Source organism: Quercus suber, unplaced genomic scaffold (assembly GCF_002906115.3).
Source record: "Quercus suber isolate HL8 unplaced genomic scaffold, Cork oak 2.0 scaffold_1148, whole genome shotgun sequence".
Lineage (NCBI taxonomy): Eukaryota > Viridiplantae > Streptophyta > Magnoliopsida > Fagales > Fagaceae > Quercus > Quercus suber.
This window is the reverse complement of record NW_027070548.1, coordinates 25,198-40,001: the sequence shown is the minus strand read 5'-3', so window position 1 is coordinate 40,001 and position 14,804 is coordinate 25,198. Positions and strand designations below refer to the sequence as shown.

Below are 14,804 nucleotides of genomic sequence, written 5' to 3'. Positions count from 1 at the left end.
GAGAGAGAGAGAGAGAGGTCTTTAACGGTGCCTAGTGCCAATTGGGTTTAATAATTATAACATCTCACTAAACCCATGACCAAAATAAAGACCCTCTGATGGACTAGCATTCCTGACAGAAATAAAGACCAACAAGTGTTAGAAACCGAGCCCCTAGAGGCACCCTCAGTTTGTGGTCATTTTAAATTTGCCCCTTTAACATTTTTATGTCCCTCATGTAATATAAGATTTTCATTTGATCTGTATATTAGAAATTGAAAAGGATTTCTTAAACCATATAAATAAATAAATATTATAAGAACAAAACAATATCAATAAATAACTAGATATTTTATTAGCACCAAAAAAAAGAAAAAAAAAAAAAAAAAAAAAACTAGATGTTTTAGTAAACAATTAGAGGACATAGAGAATAAAAGAAGTGTTCATGTACTTACCGTTGCTTCTGTGGAAGGTACTTTGCCAAATGAACAACCAGCTGATTGATATCAACAGAAGAACCCCAAACTAGATGTTAATGACTGAATAGAAGGTCTCTTGGGCTTGTTGGTCTTTTTCTTCGGTTGAGCTGCATTGAGGTTAGCCTCTAACAGTTAGCGAAAGCTAAGAAACAAGGTTTCAAAACAATTAGATACATCAGGCTCTAATGGCCATTAAATAAAGTCAGTTTTTTTTTATAGCATTTTTTTTTTTTTTTTTTATTTCTGGTATTAGTACCAACTCAAGCTAGGGACTACTACTGCATAGCCACCTTCATTTAGCAGCCCATATTTTGATGTGTGTTTCCAAGTAGTGCTTTCACCTTTGTACACCAACACCAGTGTCAGGCTCTCTCTAAAAGTGTAGGCATGGAGCATAGCAATGTATAATACTAAAATGAACATATCCAACTGTTGCGCACTTGGCTTTGTAAACAAACACACAATTATAAGAAGAACAATTCATTGCCTCCAGCAGTGAAAAAATGGTTATAATAAGGCACTCCATAGTGTTGTCTATGAATCAATAGACACAAAGAAGACAAAAATATTAATTTCTTGTAATGTCTTAAACATATATATGCAATAAGAAAGCAAAGTGTTGGAAATATGGATACTACAAGAATGAAGTGTCATAAACTCAGGGGCAAGTAAATTGATGAATGCATAATAAAGTGAGAGGAAGAAGAAGCCATCATGGCATTGTAGACTAGTGGACACAATACATGCCAGAGCAAATCCTAGAAAAAAAAAAAAAAAAAAATCCTTTTTCCTTTTATTTATTTTTATAAGCAACTCCTTGCAGACTAAAGGCTAACAATGGGATGATAATAAGCTCGACTATAAGTAAAAATAGGTATTTGTAGAGATGCATATGAATATAAAATCAAAGCTATAAGGTCCATTTTTTTTCTTGCAGAGAACGAAATGAAGCAAAATAAGTATATATCGAGTGCGTTTGGACTCAGCGTTTTGCTGAGTCCACGTTTCACGTTTTGCCCTTTTTTTTTTCTTTTTCTTTTTTTTTTTTTCTTTTTTTTTCCGGAAAAGTGAACAGTAAAATCACATGATTTTACTGTTCAAGAGACAAAAACACTGTTCATGCACTGTTTTGGCACTGTTTACGCATTAAAAAATATTAAAAATGGGTCCCACGGTACTATTTACACATTTAAAAATTATTTTGCTACAGTATTTTCAGTTTTCAATTTTCAGTTTTCAGTTTCAGCAACAATAAGTTCAATCCAAACACACCCGATCATCACTCTAGGAAAGATCTGCATCAGCTTAGGCCACTAAAGCATTAGCAAATACAGCATAAGGAAAATTGCAAAGCAAGCATGCCCGTATACTCGCAAATGACATGCCAAGATAATAAAGGAATCCAACATTTTTCTCTTGAAGACATATGTATGTAATTAGTTTGCAGAAAGAGGCACATGTAATTTACAAAGTACCAAAAAAGTAAGCTGAAGACACAACTTCATTCAAGGAATTAATCTTTAAGACTGCAAGAGAAGGAGGTTGGGCGGTGAGGACATGCCAGCAGTGTCTATCAATGCCTACTATAATTATTTTCCCAAAAATAAAATGTTACAATAATTTTATTAAAACTCACATCTCTCAATGAATTTATAGTATAAAGGCCTATAAATACTAAATTTTTGTAAATAAAAAGAAAAAGAATGCCAAACCAAGTTCGTATATGAACCATAATCATATCTCCTTCATTGAATTTGGAATATAATCTTCTAATATTAGTTTGAGCCTTGTATATCTCATTCCTAAGTGCAACAATTCTTCTTAAGTTATCGTGAATTTCCTATGTGTGACTAGCAAATGTTTCAAGTTTGACACTTAATCTTGTAGTTGGAATAAAAAGAAAAGTAGTTCAAAGAATAAAATACGACTCATGGGCCTTTGGTACAGCCAAATCCCAAGAATCTAGAAATTATCAAATTACCCTGACTTTAATAAAGATTGATTATTGTATATCTCATTCCTAAGTGCAACAATTCTTCTTAAGTTATCGTGAATTTCCTATGTGTGACTAGCAAATGTTTCAAGTTTGACACTTAATCTTGTAGTTGGAATAAAAAGAAAAGTAGTTCAAAGAATAAAATACGACTCATGGGCCTTTGGTACAGCCAAATCCCAAGAATCTAGAAATTATCAAATTACCCTGACTTTAATAAAGATTGATTAAAACTAAACAAAAAACAACATTACTTAGATAAACAATAAAATAAGACTCTTCAATTTAGGCTAGCTAAGCAAGATCCCAGGAGTCCAAAACACTCCATATTTTATCGCTTGAACATTAGAACCAACTTTTTGCCTCTTATAATTCTTCAAAAGGAGCTGCCATTCACGTTCCACTCATTAAATCATCTTAACCATGATATTGAATTTATCATTATAATCATGGTAATTTTCTAGTATAGTAGAGTCTACTTAGGAGAAAATTGCAAGGATATATTATTAACACAAACATTTAGTCATGTTCATTCCCAATTAGCAAAATAACTATAGACAGACCAGAAAAATGAAGAGCCATTTCTTGTTGACTTGTCGAACAGCCATTTCTACAAAAGCTGTTGGATGCATTGAAAAACTTCACACAGTCAATTCAACAAATAGATAGCAATCAATCAAAATTGCTTGAGGATGAAACAGAAAAACAATACCTTGTTGGAGCTGGAGTGGGTTTGATTGATTTTGGTGAAAACCTAGGTAGGGGAAAGGTGTAAATTGTGGTTGGAAGTAGTTCTAGGGGCTTCAAAGAAGCCCTACAATCAAAGCAATACAGAAAATAGAGCGCCATTGAAGAGGAAGATGATTCTTTACTGTTTGTGGAGCAAAGCAAGAAGCATTTCATCAAACACATAATTTGCATTACAAACCCACAAAAACATAACAGAAATAGAAAATAAAGACAAACCCAAAACAAACCAATGAAAATACAACGAAACAAAACGCACAAACAAACGAACAAAACCCCAACAAAACCCACAATAAATCAAATGAAACCCAAGCAAACCCACAGAAAAAAAAAAATATATATATATATATATTCAAATGAAACCCACATCCAAGAGCCTATATGCATTAAGATTGAGTAGAAATAGAGAAATAGAGAGGTCAACGAAGAAGACAAAAGTTCCAGTGATGTACCTATGTTGCCGTGAGAAATAGAGAAAGAAGAAGAGCTTGTGGTGCCGAAGAAGAGGGCGAGACCGAGAGCGCGAGACCGAGAGCGAGACTGAGAGGGAGATTGACAGCGTGTAGGAGATTGAGAGGGAGATAGCGAGATTGAGAGGGAGATTTGAGAGGGAGAGACTGAGATTGAGAGGGAGATTTGAGATTGAGAAAGTGATAGATGAGGGAGTAATGGTTTAAGTGTGGGTAATAGGGGTTTTGGTGTTCTGAGAGTGAGAAGTGAGTGAGAAATGGAAAAGGTTTAGGTATTAGAAATAAAAATGAGTTTAAGAGGACCTGGAAATTTTTTTTAAATAGTACTTGAGCTTCCCCAGCTCGAGTACTGTATTGAATTTTTTAAATCCAATTGCTACAAGCAATTGGCGCCAATACAAATTAATACCCGAGTTTAGTGAACTCGGGTATCTCATTGAACAGTACTCGAGCTCAGGAAGCTCGAGTACTGTTTGGAATTTTTGAATCAGCTGCCATGTCAGCGTGCCACGGTGGAAGTAAAAAAACATAGTACTCGAGTTCACCAAACTCGAGTACTTAAAAAGATGGTAGATCCCCAATTATTTCCGAAACAGTGTTTTTTGGCAAAATATTACGAAAATTAATGGTAATGGGCCATTTTGGCCTTGAAATCTGCACAACATCAAACATGCATAGAATCTAAATTAAATTCGCCGCGCAAATTGGGCTTGAAGGCCCGAAGGCCCAAAACTTCAATTCATCTAAGGACTGGGCCTAAAGCCTGTTATGTTCCTCACGAAAGCCCAAACTCCTTCCTTACATAAAGTAGGCAACACAAGGGCTCATGGTGTCTGCCCAAGAAAAAATTATATTATGTTTCAGGTGTATATGTCATCTCTCTCACAGCAGCTGAGTCCCACAACTATATGGGACCCAGCTGTTATGAAAGAGATGGCATATACACCCGAAAGATGATATACTATCTCCTGCCCAAGGACTAAAAAAAATGAAAAAAAAAATTCTCTTCCACTCATTTTAGATCTTGAATTCCTTCGACCATGTCCCATTTCAAGCACAAGAGAAATTGAACACAACCCACTATTATACGTGTACAAGAAATTTAAAAAAAAAAAAAAAAAACTTATAGTAAACGAGTGCAATTAAGACATTTAGTGTATGTTTGGATAGTGGCAAGCGTCTCATTTGCACATCCAATGTTTTTTAATAGATCCCGTGTACTGTTTAAGGGACCCACAAGTACCTTTTTTTTTTCATAAAAAACAATTTTAAAATTGAGTCCCACGGTACTATTCACACATTTAAAATTTATTTTGCCACAGTATTTTCAGTTTTCAACAATTAGAGGAATCTAAACAAACATTTACAAATTAAATATTTTTATAAAAAAAAATTATACACTTTAATAGAAAATATAAAAAATTGTCAAAAAATTAAAATTTTTTTTAAATTTTCCCATAACAAAAGATATTTTCCAAACCAATGTTCTTAAAAATATCTATTACTCACCCTTCTTAACTTTCTTTTTACTACCAACTCATGGGAAAAGACAAAACTAAAAGAAGCCTCATCTTGCCTTGGAGTTTCAACCAAGTTGATTTTGGTTTAACTTTTTGTAATGTTACTTTGTGAAAAAAGTGGCAGTTTTTAAAAAGTATGATATGAAAATAGGTTTTTTTTTTTTTTTTTTTCCTAAAAGCAATGTTCAATTAAAACTGTTAAAATTTGTTTTTTTTTCTTAAGTTAAGGTTATGTTCATGGTTTTAAAAACTGGTACGGTAAAAGAACCGGAAAAAGAGCTAAATACCGGTTTTATGGTCGGACCGGGGTCCGACCGATGGTCGAACCGATGACGTCATAAATAATTTAATTATTATTTATTTAAATTATATAAATAATTAATAATTTTTAATATACTAAAAGTCTAAAACTAACAAACCTATAATAACAAATATGTTTCCTTTAAAAAAATACAAGAATATAAGTATATAATATAACATCTTTTATATAATTTGACTTAATAACTTTTGATTACTGATTTTTGCATCAAATTGCAAAGAAACACCTTTTTTTTTTTGCAGTAATAATTTATTGACAAAAGCCAATGGATTGGTCACAACATAGACTCAGCAATAGATGGTCCATAACTTGCTTTAGAAACATCACCTGTAATAAAATATTTCCTTACTTATTAAAGCAAAAAAACCTAAGCAATCTCAAGAGGGCTCAAATCAATAAGTAATAACATTACAAAATAATCATCCTGAAATTCTAATAAACTTTCAACAAAACCAAATAAATAAGTTCATTAGTTATTACATTTACATCCAAATGAAAATAACAAATAAGTTCATTACAACCAACAACTAAGTTTTAAAGTTTCAAACAAACAACAACTAAGTTTCAAAGTTTCAAACAAACAACTAAGTTTTAAAACCCAAGCCTCATTTGTTATGAAGACAATCGAAATCAATATCATCATGTGAACCAAATGCTCCACCACTAGCATCATAATCATCATCCTCATCCTCATCTTCTTCATCTTCAACATGAATAGGATGATTTTTATCTCTAAATCCGGGAGGAGCATCATCTTCATCACCAAATGATTCCAAATTGATGTCATCATCATCCTCAATCACTTCATTGTCCATATCTATAAAAATTCCAAAACCAAAGAACAATAAATGAAATAACAATTCTCATAATCATTTCTCATAAATCATAAATAGTCTAATNTGATCTATTTCTCGTGGCTTAAATTTTATATTTTTTTAGTTGCGGTAATTTGGCAGATTTAGTTTGCTAATATACGTTCAAATCAACAAAACAAGTATTACTTTCTTTGTGTTCATTAAATTTTAAACAAATTTGACAAACTTTTATTTGCATCAACATATGCTTTTGTAGATGTATTTTACTACTCTAGCATGTGTACGTTTATATAAGTAATTGTTATGTAAGTCTATATAAGAGATCTCATAAGTCATAACTATTAAAAAAAGAAGAAGGAAGTTTGATGAAACTTGCCATTTTCCTTGAGGTTACTTGCTTACCGTGATTCTGTGAAGTGCATGCATAATGTATTAATTTGTGGTTTAGACCAACATAAATACAAAGGTTAGCTATATAGCCTATATCTTGCTATGGAATTCGTGAACTAATTTTGCAAGACTAAAATACACTTAGGCCTCCTTCAAAAATAAAATAAAATTTGGCAATTCATGTTCATTTTTCTCTGTATTTGTTATTACACTTTTTACTATTGGCCTACAATTTTAGGAACAAGGGGTTCTGTTGGAGAAAAAATTTATCACACAATTGTGGCATGTTTGCAAAAACAGCTATGGAATTAATGGTCCGTTTGGATTGAGAGGGAATGAGGGAAAGTGGAGTAGAGTAGAGTAAATTTAGCTCAAAATTAGCTTAATTTTAGTTAACTCTACTTTACTCCCCTCCATTTCTCCTCATTCTCCCCTCCATCTATACGGGCCCTACGAATTAGGCAACATTAAATACTTTAACTAGAACCGTAGAGGATCCTTCGATGTAAAACTAAAACATGCATTTCATATCCATGCACAATGAAAAGCTTATGTGGATACAAAAAAGTCAAAAGGCATCCCTTCCCTTTTGTTCTATTTGAATTTTGACCCAAGACCAAAAACCCTCACATGCAGGTGGCCTTTTGCGGATTCCAATAGCTAAAGTGACAAAGATCTACCGTATGATTTGGGCCTTTCAATTTCAAATCCAAAATTGATGGCCAAAATTTGGGTATAGTCTTCAATTTCAGTCAACTTTTTGTTCATATTAATTACACATGGTTAAATTTAATGGTTTGTAACGAAAATTCTTGCTGCAATGAGTAATTAATACAAACACATGATTGAATATTATTAGAAAACTTAAAGTATAATATTTAAAATTTTGTATTTAAGTTTTATCCAAATTGATAAGTGTGTATTTATGTTTGTGTTAGTTTATTTGTTTGTTTGTTTTTGTTTTTTTTTTTTTCCAAACGATCGATTTTAAGTCTAACTACAATGATGGTAACTTATTACTAAGGGCTCCTTGTCATGGTCTTTTCTATCATCTTACTTGGTTTATTTAATTTCTGAATAACGTTTTAAAGTTCTAGCTAACTTTCTTTGAATATAACTGTATTTTTACTTTACTTATTTGTGAAGTCCAATAAACTAATGAAAATAAATTCTTTGTAAACGGGCACTAACTCAAAGTGCCTTTTGATGGCAAATCAAAAATTGATCTAAGCAGTGTCTTCTTACTTCATAGCAAATTGTATTGACTAAAAGTTCTTTTTCCATGGGAAAAAAATGTTATTTTTCCATAATCCTTACCTTTACACAGTTGTGCCTGTTTGCTAGACCATTGTCACCCCAACAACTACTAAATCAAACCACCTTTCGATGGCTAATGGAAAACATGAATACACCGAATACATGTGTAAGCGGAAAGCGTAATTCTTTTATCAAAAAAAGTAAAGCGTAATTGGATTTCTATTTGCCTCATGATGAATCCAACAAGAAAATGACCTTTATGTGATTATTTCACGTTGTTTCAAGCTCTAAAGAAATGTCCATGGCACACCTTTGATTACATTATCACCAGCTCAATCAATTAGTAGATCAAGAAGCAAAATCACTAAGGCCAAAACACCCTTCTAAGAGAGAGCAGCAACCAAGTGAAGGGAGAGAGCGAGAATTTTCTATGATCAACTATGAAAATATGTGTTTTAGAACCTAGCACAGTTTACCACTGATTTTAACCAATTCAAACATAACCCAATAGTACATTAGTCCTTTCTCAAAAAAAAAAAAAAAAAAAAAAAAAAAAAAAAAAAAAAAAAAAAAAAAAAAAAAAAAAAGATCATTACCCAAGCAGAGAACACAGAGAGCAGAGAGCAGAGAACGCAGCAAGACCAAGTGACCAACCAAGCAAAGAGCTGGGAATTGTAAACAAAACTCACTAAATACATTCATTTCAACAAAAACAATTACTATGACACAAATCAAACCAATAATCATCACAACACCCCAAATGAAATTACCTCTATTTATAACCTCAACATCAACAAATAGTCAAATATCCTCAACATCTAATCAAAACACAAGCCAAATCAGTACAAATATCCCAAAAGTTAAATGTGGGTTTAAAAAATTGTATAAGAAATTAAGAATAAAAAAAAAAAAGAAACTAAGTAACTAACCAAATGAGAAAGGAGCTCTTGAGATTAAAAACCCAGGTGCGGCAGAGCTTGAGAGATGCAGTGAGAGCGTGCGGCAGAGCTTGAGAGATGCAGTGAGGCAGAGGCGCAGAGCCCAAAGGCCAAAACCCAGGTGCGTGAGCTTGAGTGAGCTCACTCTATTTTCGAAAGGAAAAAAAAAAAAAAACTCAGCTTGCTGAGGCAGAATGTGCGCGTGGCTGCATGAGGCAGAGAGAGCCTTGAGGTGAGCGAACAAACAGTCTTGAGGCAGTGAAGACCGAGCTTGACTTTCGGCGAGGCAGATCGCAGCCGCAGAGCGAGATGAGCGAGTATGAGAGCTTGAGGTGAGGTGAGTGAGATGAGACTTGAGAGTTGAGAGTGTCTGAGGGTGTGGGTGGGCTTTCGGCTTAGGGAGTTAGAGATTTAGGGTTAGTTTTTAGGATTTTAGAGGACCAAAACGGCATAGTTTTGCCGAAAAAGACAAAAAATTTCCAACCGGTTATAAACCGGTTCAACCTCCGGTTTTTCCAGTTGGATATCCGGTTTTTACTGTTTAGCGGTTTTTTAATTATTTCTGGTTTTTTATCATAACCGGACCGGATTTAAGGCCGGTTCCCGGTTGAACCGGTCGGACCGACCGGTCCGGTCCGGTTTTTAAAACTATGGTTATGTTTGGTAACAGTTTTTGTTTTCTATTTTCAAAAACTTGTTTTGAGGAATATAAAGAAAAAAATAATTTTCTTCTATTTTTGAAATAAAAAACATGTTTGGTTAGTTGAAATTAAAAAAATAGTTTTTTTGAAGAAAAAAATAGAAAATACTAAAATATATTGTTGCTAGGATTTGAATTCTAATGCTCACTCATTAAATGAGGCAGATTCATTAAATTAAATGCGTATTTTCATTGACTTTTAAAAATTAGAAACTGAAAACAGCTTTTTGCATGTTTTTAGTTTCTTTCACAAATTGAGTTTTGAGAACATTTTTTGTTTTATGTCCATTTTGAGTTATCAAACAAGTTTTTTAGTCTCAAAAATAGAAAATTGCTTTTGAAAACAGAAAATAAGAGGAAAAAATAGTTACCAAACATACCCTAAGTGTTTGACTTAACACTTCTCAAAAATGTGATTTTTGTTAGGGGTAAAATTGGATTTTTCGAGAAAAAGCTGATGGTAAACTAAGAAGAAGTAATATTGTAAATCATTCAGAGCGACTTTCCCATTTTGTAATTGCAGCTTCATAGGTTTCACACAAATACACAAAAAAAATCACGTTTTGGAGACTAAAACATAATCCTAAAATGTTACCAAACGCATAAAACTCACATTTTGGACTAATAACGTTCTTTTTAGACCCGAAAAGCTAAACCTAACGGGTACTTTAAAAAATACTTTAAGCTTGCTACTTCTCTCATTTACATGTGCCTTTTCAAAAGGAGAAAAATCATTGCAAGATCACATATTCATTACCCATGCACATTCAGGGGGTGAAGCCTTAGGATTCAATGTTTGGAGAGCTTTGTGTTCAATAAAACTCCAAAAGTCCATGGCTGAATAACTACATGTAGGTTGACATGCCTTCTCCAACTTTTTGAATCTATGATGAGCTAATATGCAACAAAATTACATTTGATCAACATCATATCTCATGCACTTGATAGCACTTAATATGATGAGATTTCACATTGACCAAGCATTAAAGAAAAGCCCTAAATGATATGGTGGTTAGGGAAAGTGATGGTAGTATGGGTAGAGAAATAAATAACCTTCGAAAGGAGATCAATGACTTATTAGATAGTGAGGAGATCATGTGGCAAAAACAGGCTAAGGTCCAATGGCTTAGGCTAGGGGATCGCAACACTAAGTACTTCCATTCCAAGGCATCTGAGAGGAGAAGGAAAAACACAATTCTTGGGTTAGAGAATGAGGATGGTATCTAGTGTGACTCTAAAGAGAGCATTGCTGAAATAGCAGTGTCATGCTTTGAGAAGCTATATACTACATCCTATCCAAGCTGCATTTAAGAGGTGACAGACGTAATACCTGCTGAAGTAACTAATGAGATGAATCAGAGTCTTATAAAAGAATTCAGAAAGGAGGAAGTTGAAGCTGCATTGAAGCAGATGCACGCCACAAAAGCCCCGAGCCCAAATGGTATGTCTGCTACTTTCTTTTAGAAATACTCGAACATAGTTGGTAGTGATGTTAGTTGTATGGTTCTAAATGTTTTGAATTCTAATATGTCAATGGCTAAGATAAACAAAACAAACATAAACCCTTGCTCCTAAAACTAAAAATCCCACAAAAATGACTGAATTCAGACCCATAAGTTTAATGAATGTCATTTATAAGCTCATATCCAAAGTCTTAGTTAATCGTCTCAAAACTATTCTTCCTCAAATCATTACTGAAAATCAAAGTGCTTTTCTCTCTGAACATCTGATCTCAGACAATGTTTTAGTTGCATTCAAATTAATGCATTACTTGGAACACAAAAGAGATGGGAAGGAGTGTTTCATAGCTGTCAAGCTCGATATGAGCAAGGCATATAATAGGGTTGAGTAGGGTTTCATTGAAAAGATTATGGAACGTATGGGTTTTCATGAAAAATGGATAAGTCTTATAATGCATTGTATAACTACAGTTACCTACTTTGTTTTAGTTAATGGGGTGGCATGTGGATGCATTATTCCAACAAGGGGGCTCCGTCAAGGAGACCCCCTCTCCCCTTTTCATCACTCATAAATGATGCTGCCAAAAACAAGATGCTTAGTGGTGTTTCTATTTGCAGAGGGTGCCCCATGGTTACCCACCTCTTCTTCATCGATGATAGCTTACTCTTTTGCAAAGCGAGTAATCAGGAGTGTCGGAAACTTGTGTCAATTCTGGAACTCTATGAGGCAGCTTTAGGACAAAAAATTAATGCCGACAAACCCTCAATCTTCTTTAGCCATACCACCGCCTTTGAGTTAAAAAATGATATGCTGGAAATTATGGGCCCGATGCAAGACTCAAAGCACGACAAATATCTTGGGTTGCCTTCTGTCATTGGCAAATCCAAGACAAAAGTTTTGGCAAAAGTAAAAGAGAGAGTTGCAAAAAAATTGGTTGGATGGAAAGAGAAGAAGCTATCAATTGGAGGGAGGGAAGTTCTCATAAAAGCAGTTACCTAAGCCATCCCAACATACACTATGAGCTGCTTCCAACTTCCTAAAAGTCTTTACAAAGACATTGAAGGAATGATGAGAAGATTCTGGTGGGGACAAAGAGAGCAAGAATCGAAAATAGCTTGGGTTAGCTAGAAGAATTTATGCTAGTCTAAATTGAAAGGGGGCATGGGGTTTCGAAATCTCCAAGCTTTCAACTTAGCCATGTTAGCAAAACAAGGATGGAGATTATTCTTAAAACCCGATTCTCAAATTGCTTGAATCTACAAGGTGAAATACTATCCACATGGTGATGTACTCAATTCGAAGCTTGGGTGTAATTCGAAAAAGCACTCGATGGAGGGTAGGAAATGGGCAGTTAATTCATATATGGTAAGACAAATGGCTCCCCACCCTTTCAACCTACAAGGTCATATCCCCCTTTTGCCACTTTAATGATTTCCAATGGTCTCAGCTCTAATAGACTATGAAAACAAAAGGTGAAAATCTGAGGTGGTTCGAGCTGTGTTCCTTCCATTTGAGGCTGAAAAAATCCTAAATATCCCAAGAGCTACAACTTGCCAGAAGACAAACTCATTTGGGTAGGTAATAGAAAAGGAGAGTTCATAGTCAAGAGTGCTTATTCTATAGCCCTTGGTGTGATTGAGACTGAGGAGAGGGGAGAAAGCTCATCGGGTGATCCAAGAACTCCCCTATGGAAGAAAATGCGGTACCTAAAGATTCCAGCAAAAATTCGAATCTTTGCTTAGCGAGCTTGTATGAATGGCCTTCCTACCAGACTAAACTTAAGCAAAGGAGGTATGAATATTTGTTCCAAATGTCCCACTTGTGATCAGGAAGTAGAATCCATCACCCACTCCTTGATTTACTGTGAGTCAGCTAGGCAAGTTTGGAGTAAGTGGATGGGCTATCCCATAAATTTTGGAGCGGATATGTTGGACTTCATTGATGTTGCTTTAAAAATCTTGCATGATGGAACTACACAAGACCTGAAAATATTCTTTGTAACTGCTTGGTCTATATGGTATAGTCGAAATCAAAAGGTTTTTGAAGATACCAACCGCTCTCCTGAACAAGTATGGAGCTTTACAAGAGCTCTTAAGTGGGACTATAAAGAAGCTAGCGCCTTGTGTAATCAGAGCCAGCATGATGAAACAATTAGGTGGGAAGCTCCCCCCTTGGAGTGTACAAAATTAATATAGATAGAGCAGCTTCAAAAGATGGAAGAGTGTCTAGCGTGGGAGTAATCATAAGAAACAACAATTGTGACACTATTGCGGCACTTTGCAAACTATCATGGAGACAAAGATCATTGCTCTTGAAAATGGAATCCTTCTAGCTAAGGAGATGTGGCTGTAACAAATCATAATTGAATCTAATACTGATGCGAACCTTAATCGACACGCTTTGAGACTCAACAAAAATATTGAAATACTTGCCCAAGAAAACTAAAATTCAAATTTTTGATAGAAACCCTAACCCAACGTTTATAATCGAAACGCGAACCAAAGGTACAAGTGTAACACCTTGACCCAATGATTATAATTGAATCACAAACCAAAGGTATAAAGTTTGAACGCCACAAGGAAGAATCTCTAATAAGTTCACAGTTCTTGAAGAACCAAAAGAAGAGCAAAGTCTCACCTTTTCTTATTTTTATTCAATAATGTCTCAAAAACGTTTACAGACTTAGGGGCCTATTTAAGGGCTCCATAAAACTTGATAGACAAGAAAATATATTCTAAAATAACTCCTAATTGATACCTAACCATATCAGGAATTAAATTTGACCTAAAAAGCATTAAATGCACCTAAAAATAAGGAAATAAATCACCTAAACCTAAAATAACGTTTTTTACATAAAAATACCAAAAATAATATATTATAATAATTAAATAGTAAATAGTGTCGTACATCGGATACCCTCATAGTTGTCCAAGACCACCAAAACAAAGAAACCAATGGCAGCGTAGGCCACCTCTACCTGGGTATTTATGATCTTCTTAAGTCTTTTAGGCTGGGGTATTAGGCACCTGAAAAGGGGTTACTACAAAGTGACCCATGAACTTGCTCAATATGCTAGATGTAATGGAACAAACCAAGTTTGGAAGGGTTGTGCTCCTTCGATGGTCCAACACCTTATCCATCTAGACTATGTCATGGTTTTCAGACCCGGACCGGACCGTACGGTCCGACCGGAAAAACCTCGAACCGTTCAGTTTTACGGTCTGTTTAGGGTGAAAAACCGTTTCATGCAAAAAAAGCAGGGACCCGCACGGACCGCGGTCCGACCGCCCGGTTCTGTGAACCGTGACCGGTTTTTGAGGTTCGAACGGTTTCCTTTTGTTTCAACTTTTCCGGTGATTTTTGGCCCAGACACTGGTATGAAGTTATGATCAGATCTAGAAAAAATGAAAGAACATGAAGAAGAACAAAGATCAGAAGGAGATCTGATAATTTCAGATCTTGAACAAAAGGATTTGTAAGGAAAAAAAAAAAAAAAGAACCAAAGAAGAAGAAGACAAGTTCCTCAAAAAAAAAAAAAAAAAAAAAAAATAATTGGATTATTTTAGTTAAATTTTCTATTTATATTAATTTAATATATTAATTTATATTAAATTAATTATTAAATTAATTATGACGTCATTACGGTTCGACCCCGGTTCGACCTCGGTTCAACCTTAAAAACCTTGAACCTCTCTCTTTTACGGTTCAATGAACGGTCCGGGTCTGAAAACCATGC

The 14,804-nt window shown here is 34.5% G+C and overlaps 1 long non-coding RNA gene across 1 annotated transcript in view; it reads right to left on the bottom strand.

The window, feature by feature from the left end:
* Positions 1-13,688: 13,688 nt before the first annotated feature.
* Positions 13,689-14,804, bottom strand: part of LOC136065772 (uncharacterized) — a 1,677-nt gene continuing 561 nt past the window's right edge. Inside the window, exon 2 of the long non-coding RNA XR_010627376.1 lies at positions 13,689-14,463. This is a non-coding gene — a long non-coding RNA (uncharacterized LOC136065772). The remainder of the gene's footprint in view (positions 14,464-14,804) is intronic.